Source organism: Branchiostoma lanceolatum, chromosome 3, assembly GCF_035083965.1.
Source record: "Branchiostoma lanceolatum isolate klBraLanc5 chromosome 3, klBraLanc5.hap2, whole genome shotgun sequence".
NCBI classification, from domain to species: Eukaryota; Metazoa; Chordata; class Leptocardii; order Amphioxiformes; family Branchiostomatidae; genus Branchiostoma; species Branchiostoma lanceolatum.
In genome coordinates, this window is record NC_089724.1 from 14706197 (window position 1) to 14715569 (window position 9373).

The window sequence follows — 9373 nt, forward strand, 5'->3', positions numbered from 1 at the left end:
GGATGATGCTGAGCACTTACCTGTGTACTGTAGTGCGGCGTGCACGACGTCAGCTGTGTGATCACGAGCTATTACCTGCCCGACAACACACCCTCCGGTGTCGCCTAGCCTGGCGTGGCCTCGCCAAGATAACACCCCGATGTTTTCCCTCCATCTCCGTTGGCAACAAATTTGACCAAACATACACAGAGCGAGGATCAGTGTACACTAGTAGTGGTGGTTGTAGTTTTACAGGTGCTCCATTCAATTGGTCTTCCGGACTTACGCAAACTTTTCAGTCAAGAGAGAAGGAAGTTGGTTGCCCAGCTTCGATGAGATTGTGTGTGTGTGTGGGGGGGGGGGGCAGAATGATATAGTCACAGTTTAAATACAAAAAGAAAAAAAAATAATTTGACATAAAAAAGCATAATGGTAAACTATATTCATCGATGTGTAGGCACATGATATGTAGAATAGCAAACCTAGAATGACCGAAGCGTGCAATAGAAATGACCGTATCAGTGAAAAGTGCCAAGTATAAATACACGTATGTGGTCTGCAAATCTCGTCAATAATACGTTTTATTTCATCTTAAATCTGTTAGCCCCTCTTCCCCTCAATGTTAAAAGGCTACGCAGTATTAAACATACACATCGATATCTTTGTGGGATAATCCTTTATAATCCTACAAATCCTTACAAAGTAAGCCCAGCGGCCTACAGGACAATGCATCCACCCGTCAACGCACCACATCTCTTGTCCTCTCTACAAAAATATTTGTACTCTGACGTCAACACGAATTCCAAAATCAGGAAAAGAACCCTCAAAAAGCCATTTATCGAGACGACGCCTCGCCCACAATACGGAATCGGTTGCTATGTTTACAAAACATTTGTATTGGTACGTGTTCTGTGTGATAGGGGGCATTGTTCGAACTGTCACAACAAGGCGGTGAGTGGATGTAGAGTGGACAAACATTACAGAGATTGAGAGAGGACACACATTGATAAGGGAACCTCGTGTACTAAATCGGCGTGGCATTAGAAAAGAAGGACTGTGCATTCCTGTTTTGATCTAGATTAGTGTTTGGATTTGACAACTTAGCACTAGAGCTTTTTTTGGTCGAATTAAATCGTGACTCATATTCATGAGTCTGGAAAGGTTAGTCAAATTATCACTGATTGGGGTTCAACTTGCAATGTTTCCGGATCAAGAATATTTTCGAAACGTATGTAGAGTAGTTTCTCGCTACTTGCAGAAGCAGAATCTCCATAACAATGCTGAACAGTTGAAGGACAACACACGCGGATCCTTATTATATTAATGATAACATTAACAGTTTTTCTTTCACGATGGAGTTGAAACAAATCTAGTCTTAGACGGAATATATATGAAGAGTCCAAGACTATATCGTCATTGGGAGGTATTAGATTATTTTTCCATGATTTTGATAATCGTGTGATTGGGAAAAGAACTGTATTTTGTTTAAGGTGCTTTGGATAATAGATTTGGTCTTATGTTAATTGTCAAGATCTCAGTTTCCTTATGTTCATATTGCCATATTTTACACAGCTGAAGGAGCGATATACAAACAGAAATAATCTGTAAAACTACATGGAAAAGAAATGTTCTTCTTACTTTGCAAACACTTCTCTGTGGCACTTTGGTAATAAGACAACTCAAAGACATCCGGAACATTTGCGGAGGCGTCAACCCGCGCTGAATAACGCACAATCTCGCGAGAGGTTGACATTCATGTATCAAAACTCCACATCTATGCATGTATTCAGATACAATACAAACAAGAGTTCCGCGACCTCATATCTCCATGAACTATTCTGTTCATGCAAATGACTTACACATTTACATAATATATGCTTGGTCATAAACACCTGTAGCTAACTTAGACATGATGCAATATTGTCAGTCCTATCATTTTCCACTTGGATGAATTATGGCACTTTTGCATTAATTATGCAAATTAGGAATTCATTTGCATAATTGGTATCTGCTGATGCTCCACTTCCCTTTAACCACATATGTTACATGTATTTGAGTCTTATAATGGAAAACACTGCAAATATAGATTTTCCTCATTATTATGCAAATTAAGTGTTGATTAGCATACTTTGCCCATCACTGTGTACATCTATGTCTATGCTACCTGCATACTAAATATCATGGAAACCCGTCGTCCCTTTGTTCAGTTATTCTCCTTAGAATTTTTTCACAATAACGCCACTGCAGTTCCAGAGCAAGCTGCTAGGGGGCCCAAACCTACACCACTTTTTTATTACATCACAAGCTATCTGCCACCCAAAAATCAAGACCACAGCACGTCCAGGTCAAAAGATACAAAAACGGAAGTTCTGCTGCAGTACCAAGGTCACATACCAGGGGGCCCAAAATCGACCTTGAATTTCGGCTTCACAACACCTACAAAATATCATCGTAATCCATCCAGAGGTTCTTAAGTTATGCTGACTCAATAGTCCGGAAACACAAACACAAACACACACACACACACACACACACACACACAAACACACCAAAAACAATATCTCCATTTTTTTCATGGAGATAATTACCTGTAAACGCTCTTTACAGTACAATGGACAACTGTGACCTAACCACTGTCCCTTTTATATACATACAGCAGCGACAACAAATTATCGACCAAATAAATGGACGGAATTTGAAATTCCACCATTATGATGACACAGCAGTAGTTGCATCTATTAAACCATTTAGAAGCTATATTTGATGTAAAACCTTTGCTAATTGGCTGAGGCACAGTTACTTGTATCTTGACCACCCAGGAATGTTTGGGACGGATGGAAGACCCTCTGTTCACCCAACATCTGCGTGAAGATCAGCATACGTGTTACAGTATTATCAACTTATGTATATTAATATTAATGATATTTTCTGCGTAACTCATTTTAACCGTATTGTCATTTTCCACTGCACTCGTGGTAAAAAACAAACATCCAGACTCTTCTTTTCTAACTTTCACGAATTTTGGATCGTAATGATGCCAAATTATGTAAATAACGTTTGTAAAATGGTTAATATCATGTCCGAAACCCAAGTTATAGATTTATAAAACTCTCTAAAGAATAACATAAGTCTCTCCATTTTTCTGTGGCGTAACTAAATGAGCCATCATAGTAAGTGTTCCTCAAGTTTTCGCTATTTGACAGGCCATTGTGGACTGTATGGAAGAAATGGACCAAGAAATGAAGCCTCACTACTAAGACATGTGGTCCGTGCAATCCCGATTTCCTGTTGATGTCTTTATTCTAACCGTCTGCGCGGGCCATTTTGAGATTTTGTGAAAAGTCGCCGTCCTTTAAAGAAAAAAAAGACACCGTAACCCTATTTTGCGCGTCAGTAAAGACTCCATGGCACCCCGACCCTACTGCATTATGAAGACTCGCCCGGGCTTGAATGGTATCGGAATGGGGGGTGTTCACCTCCAGCCATTTCCCGTGGCTCCTCTCTTATCGCCGGTCGACTCGGACCAATTTCTGTGGTGTCAAGTCCTCTCCGAGAAGACTTCCATCATCTACCTTCCAGCTCGACCACGCCGCGTCAAACAAAACACTTTCTGACTGCTGTATACGACCGCGCAAAACTTTATATCGTCTTCAATTATAGGCGATGTTACGTACGCACTTCGTATGGCAGCGCTGGCGCTGTGTGCGCGCGGCGTGCTATTGATATTCTTCGCTCATACGCGGTATGACTTCGTAGCTGCTCTCATAAGTAACTCCGAATCCCTAATTTGTTCGCGAATTGTTGGCGTATGAATGTCATCAGGTATTACTCACGCTCTCTTTCCCCCTTTATCGCCGCCACAGGGGGAGCCTATAATCTTCGATCCTGAATAAGCAAACCGCAGAAGAAATCACAGAGCGGCCCAACTCTCGGGCTCTCTTTATCACTTCCTTCATATTCCGGAGTACAAGCCGGTATCGCAACCCCTTCTAATGTGACGAATGGGGCGACGCAAACGGCGAAAATTAAGTTTCCTTATCGCGTTATTGCTGAAGGGACTCCTTTCGTACACCATGATTGCACCATCTGTCTCCGTCCCAAGCAACAAAAAACTCCCAGTCAATACGCACGGCGTAATTGTCGGGTGCTCTTCGGGAGCCAAACAGTTAACAATCCCGACTTTCCAGGGCCACGGAGAAATTATAGGTTGGAGCGTGAACAATCTGAATATTATCTCTGCTTGACAAACCTCGGCGACTATTAGGATCGCGCCTGGGGCCACGCTAAATCACCTCTTTCACAGTCATAATTATGCGGTCAATCGAAGCTCAAAAGTTGCCACTATAACTACGTCTTCCTCTGCGTAAGTGCCAATTTTGGCATTATCTCTCTCTCCCATGCCCATCCTCCGTGGACCGTCGGATCTGCGCCGCGCAGAGATCTCCCCACTCCCTGAAGTGGACGATAATTAAGAGATAGGTTAGTCCATCAACGCAGTCATTAAGCGCGGGTAATTTGTTTCGGGGGTGTTCAAAACGTCCTCTCTTTACAAAGAGACTTTTAAAGAACCCGCTCGACCGGGGTGCTATGAGGTCACCCAAACCGACCCCGCTAGCGTTTAAACTCGGTATAATAATTCCAATCGAGTAGAAAAGAGTTAGGTTGACATTTTGAACAGTAACCCCATGGGCTCTGAGGCGCTACATTCTAAGTGTAAAATAACCTGACTTGTATTGGGGGGAGAAAGTCTCTTGCGGGTTACAGCGCGAAGGAAAAGGATATACATCAGAATTCCACAGTAAATGCTTCTAACAAGGCGATTCTAAAGACCGCTTTTTTACCTCCAGGCAACTAGTGATCACCAAGGACCTTCTCTCTCCCTCTCTTTCAGAAAGAGAAAGCCGCATGTGTCGTGTGCGCAACCAAAGCAATTACATTTTTTTTCTCTCTGAAAGGCAAGTGAGTGAAATGCTAGTAATTCCTACCGGGGAAGTGATATAGGTTCTTATGGGGTATTAGGGGTGGATTTTGGGTGGGTTTCTTTCACATTTTGCGGCGCAGTTATCCAGATTCTGCCGGCTCCATCGCCACATCATAACGTTCTTTAGTTGGCCAAACGGTCGCTTATCTCGTGCGATGGTGCCTGCCAATATTGCCACACGTAAAGATAACCATCGCGCGTTTTCCGCCCGTCGCATTCAGGGGGAAATGAAAAACGCAGCCATCTATAGAGACGCCAGCACATACAATACAGTTTACACACACTCCGGACCATTTACAGCTGTCCCAACTGAACATGTGATTTATTAGAAGGCAAGATATAACGAAAAAACTTTTTCCCCCCGGCCAACTTTTTTCTCAAATCATGAGAGTGTTTCAAATGTTGTTACATGGAACGGTGTTAGAATACGCGCGTTCCTTTTTTTGAAGTTTTGTCTAATTGCTCACCAACACGCTGGAAGCAGCTCCTAGTCCCTGTATCCAATCATGCAAGGACAGGCTTTAGCCCCGCGATTCAGAAAAGTCTCTCGCATATTTCTCTCCAAGACAGCCTCGCGCTTGTTAAATCCTCTAAAGGCCTATAATTTAGCTATTATGGCGATCACGACTTGCTATTACTGCTCTCCGAAGCGACAAATAAAAATCGCTCCGAACAAAAACTGGATATCCCCTAAAGTCCCGCTCGCGCCCTCTCTACCGGGTTGGGAGGTAAAAGGTGTGGTAAAAGCCGCGGCATGAATATTGTAAGAGGCGTGGAGCAGGTAGGGGGACACGGTGCACATATGACAGCCACTGATACGGCGACACCGCCGGCATCACACAATAGGGAGCGAAATTGTTGTAACCAATTGATGAGCGGCTGAACTTTCTCCGGCTTATGAGAGAAAAGTGAAAGCCAAATTAGTGTAATTTGTAGCATTTGTGCAGCAGGTCTCTAGAGGAAGTAGCTACCGTGGGACGGATAATTGACATGTAGCGATGACATATATAGGGCAGGCTGGAGTGGGTTTAAACGTTATAGGGAAGGGGGAGGGGGGATTAATTACACTTACACACAGAAACAACGTTACGGTCCGATCTACCAAATATCAAACAAGGCGCAGGAGTCACTATGTGCTCGATCCATCAATGGTCACGGACTGGTTTACTTTCAAACTTTCAACATTTTACTTTTAGACGGTTGTTTAAAATGAATAAAAGTGTTTTCATCATCAAATGATAATGTAAAATGATGAACTGGTTTTGAGCAGAATTAGTGCAACGCATACATCTTTTAACTGGAAGTGAAAAAAAGAAAAGAAATAGAGCATCTGCGCATGCATCACGTCGAATCAAGAGCCTAGCCTAGCGCCTGTGCAGTTTTTAGTAATACCTAGCAGCTGACGTTTTGAAGCTGAAATGTTAAAAAAAAGAAGCAGAAAAATAAAGAAATATGGCGATACAAACAAAAAGAAAAGAAAGAAACGTCACTAAATAAAAATGTTTAGATATAAAGTAAAAATATAGAAAAATTATAGAGATCCATTTACGCCATCACCACAGATCCCGCAATGCAACATAGATAAAGATGTCAATTTTGATAAGAACACAAATTACACATCATAACATGGGAAAGTACCACATGGAAAAATGATTATCATCCGATGACACAATACGTCAAAAGGTCTCGGTAGATTGTGCTGGACTGAGCGTGTCAAACAAATAAAGAAGAGGAACAACAAAGTAGTACATAAGTTCATTTTCGAATTCTATCTATCATTGTGTAGTCAGATTATATTGGTATTGGTACGATATGAGATTGGGGGCCCTTTTCAATTGTCACTGCAAGTTCACTTCTACATCGCTTATGAAACTAAATTTCAGGGCCAATTCTAAGGCCCGTTTCCACCTGACGGCGATCACTCAGAGACCGAAATCGGATTTGTGTGATCCTTGGTTTGTAATTGGAATATCATGTACGATTTAGAATATGATGTAATAAAAGACAATAGAACACAGAAAGCTTAAAAAGATTCGTTCTTTATCTATGACGTACGTTGAGCGTTCTGTCAGATGTTTGACGGCTCAGCCTCAGCGGTCGCAGCCTCTGGTGAAAAGGAGTGTAAGAGAGATGGAATAATCCTTGAATAATCCTTAATGGTTTTTCAAATAATTTCTTGTGTACGTAGTGCATTCTAATTTATCATACCCACATGTCCTCAACATAGATGGACTTTCATGTTAGGCTCTAATCTGTTTGTGTGAACACGGATAAAACTTTTTGATCTTGTTTGATCCCCTGACAATATGTAAGCCGATATGTTTTCAACTGTGCCAGTGTTATGTGTATTATAATCTGTGTGGCTGCTAGCACTCCTGTCCATATTACTGTCAATACTGTATGACTGTGTATTGACAACGGCCGACAACGTCCCAACCACAAACACCCTCAAAAGTTTGTAGCCCGCTTAAATGGGCTTTTGAAAAGTTCTACACATTTCCAGAAAACGGCCCTTCCACTAAGTTTACGGGGACTATTTCGGTCGACCATCTGTCGACCTCTCCGAAAAACCGAGCGTGAATGACGGAAACGGCGAGTCCCGTGGATAAAACGGCGCGACATTTACGCTTGGAGCCGCGGCGTAACTACGGTGTTCCATCCTGGGCTGAAATTGAAGAAAATGAGGTGGCGTAGGACCCCGCGGTTTTATCCCTTTAACCATAACATCCTGTCTGGGTAATTATGGACGCCGCAATCCGTAACTATCAGATACAACAAGAGGGTGATATGAGACCCGAGACAACTTAATCTACAAGAGGAAAGAAAATGGCGCTTACGGGGGTCCGACGGACGTCAGTGTAATTTCCACGGCGGGCGTTTCACCCCCCCCCCCTTTTTACGGCTGAAAAAAACTGAAAGGCTTTGCCAACATATGCCATTTGCTGACCATTTGGATGTACTCCCCAAACATACGGGCCCCTGGGGTACGAAAACCGAACCGCCTGTATTTCACCAAGTGTGTTATTTTTGCATCAGAAATTTTGTAAGCCTAATACCACAAATCTGCGAAATATTCATTCCTCCGAGCCGGGTGCTTTGTTCGGGACAAATTTTCTGGCAGTGGGGTCACGGCGCCGGCTTTGAAACTGAGAGTTTGGGTCAGACTCGATCGTTCTGCCAGGAAATTTCAGCGATGCCGACACATCAGCCAGCTATGTGCAATTCTCCATACGAACAACTTACACAGTATAGCCGCGCCAAGGGCTAAACTAAAAAACTTCGCATGATCTACCAACGTCGCGTGCAAAGCACCAACTTTGAAGCTGTGAACGAAGTCGGAAGTACCTCTAATCCTTTCCGTTAAAGCGTTTTGCGTGTGGGTGTTTGCACAAGTTAGGGAGTGGAAGTTTCGTGACACGATAATGCGTGATGCGTTGTAAATTGCCGCTCGTAAAGCCGATGACAGCTTTTCTTTTGAAGCGTTAAACTATCTCACAGCTCGCAACAGGTGGACGCGATGTCCGGTAATGTTACCCCGTTACTCCAACCCTCGCCCCGCGCTAAAACCTCTCTTCCCGACGACGGTACTTTCCGAAACCCGATCTACGGGCGGCCTACTGCGAACACCCCGGCTCTCCTGTCGTTTAGATGCGAGGTATTTCACTGTACGCGCTTTTAATGGACATGTTCTGCAGAGTCCACAGCAGATAAGACGACTTGACAGCCACATCTGTTGTCCCCCGCCGAGCTCCAACCGTAACGCACATGCCCCGAATACAGCCGGCCTCGCCTGATATCTCCGTCGCCAGTTGAATTAGAATCGTCGGCTACAGGCATCCCAATAATCAACAACACCCAGAACCCACTAGGAAACCCAGCGGTGATCATGTGTTTCGCGTCCTCCGGTCCAGCCCAGGCTAAAATTAATTGCAAAGTTGAGTAATTGTGTTTTAATTGATGTTAATGGCCACGGGATCCTCGCGTTACACTGGGGGTATCACTATACAAGGCGGCTGGTGCCCCGCGATCTTGATTAAAGTATTAAATGCATAGTTTCCCTAATTCCCTCTCCTTCTTTTATGATCCATGAAATTGTATATCCAAATAGATTAGCCAAGCGCGCTCCGGGCGATCCGTGATGTTGGACCCACTCTCACCAACCCCACCCTTCCGAACGGTGCTGTATATACTCAGAAACGAGGAAAAAGGGAGGAAAAAGGGAGGAAAAGTTCCCCGCCTTTTGCTGAATCTCGGTTCTTTGATGCCTGCTAACCTTTTTAGTGTCAGAGTGTGACAGACTATACAGCGGCGCAGTCCGGGTCAGGGTAGAGACTGGCTGGCTTAGTCGGGCCGATAAACCTGGCGCCTGGGCCGACCGCCATCTGCCCATCCCCGCCTATCTGTGAACACTGC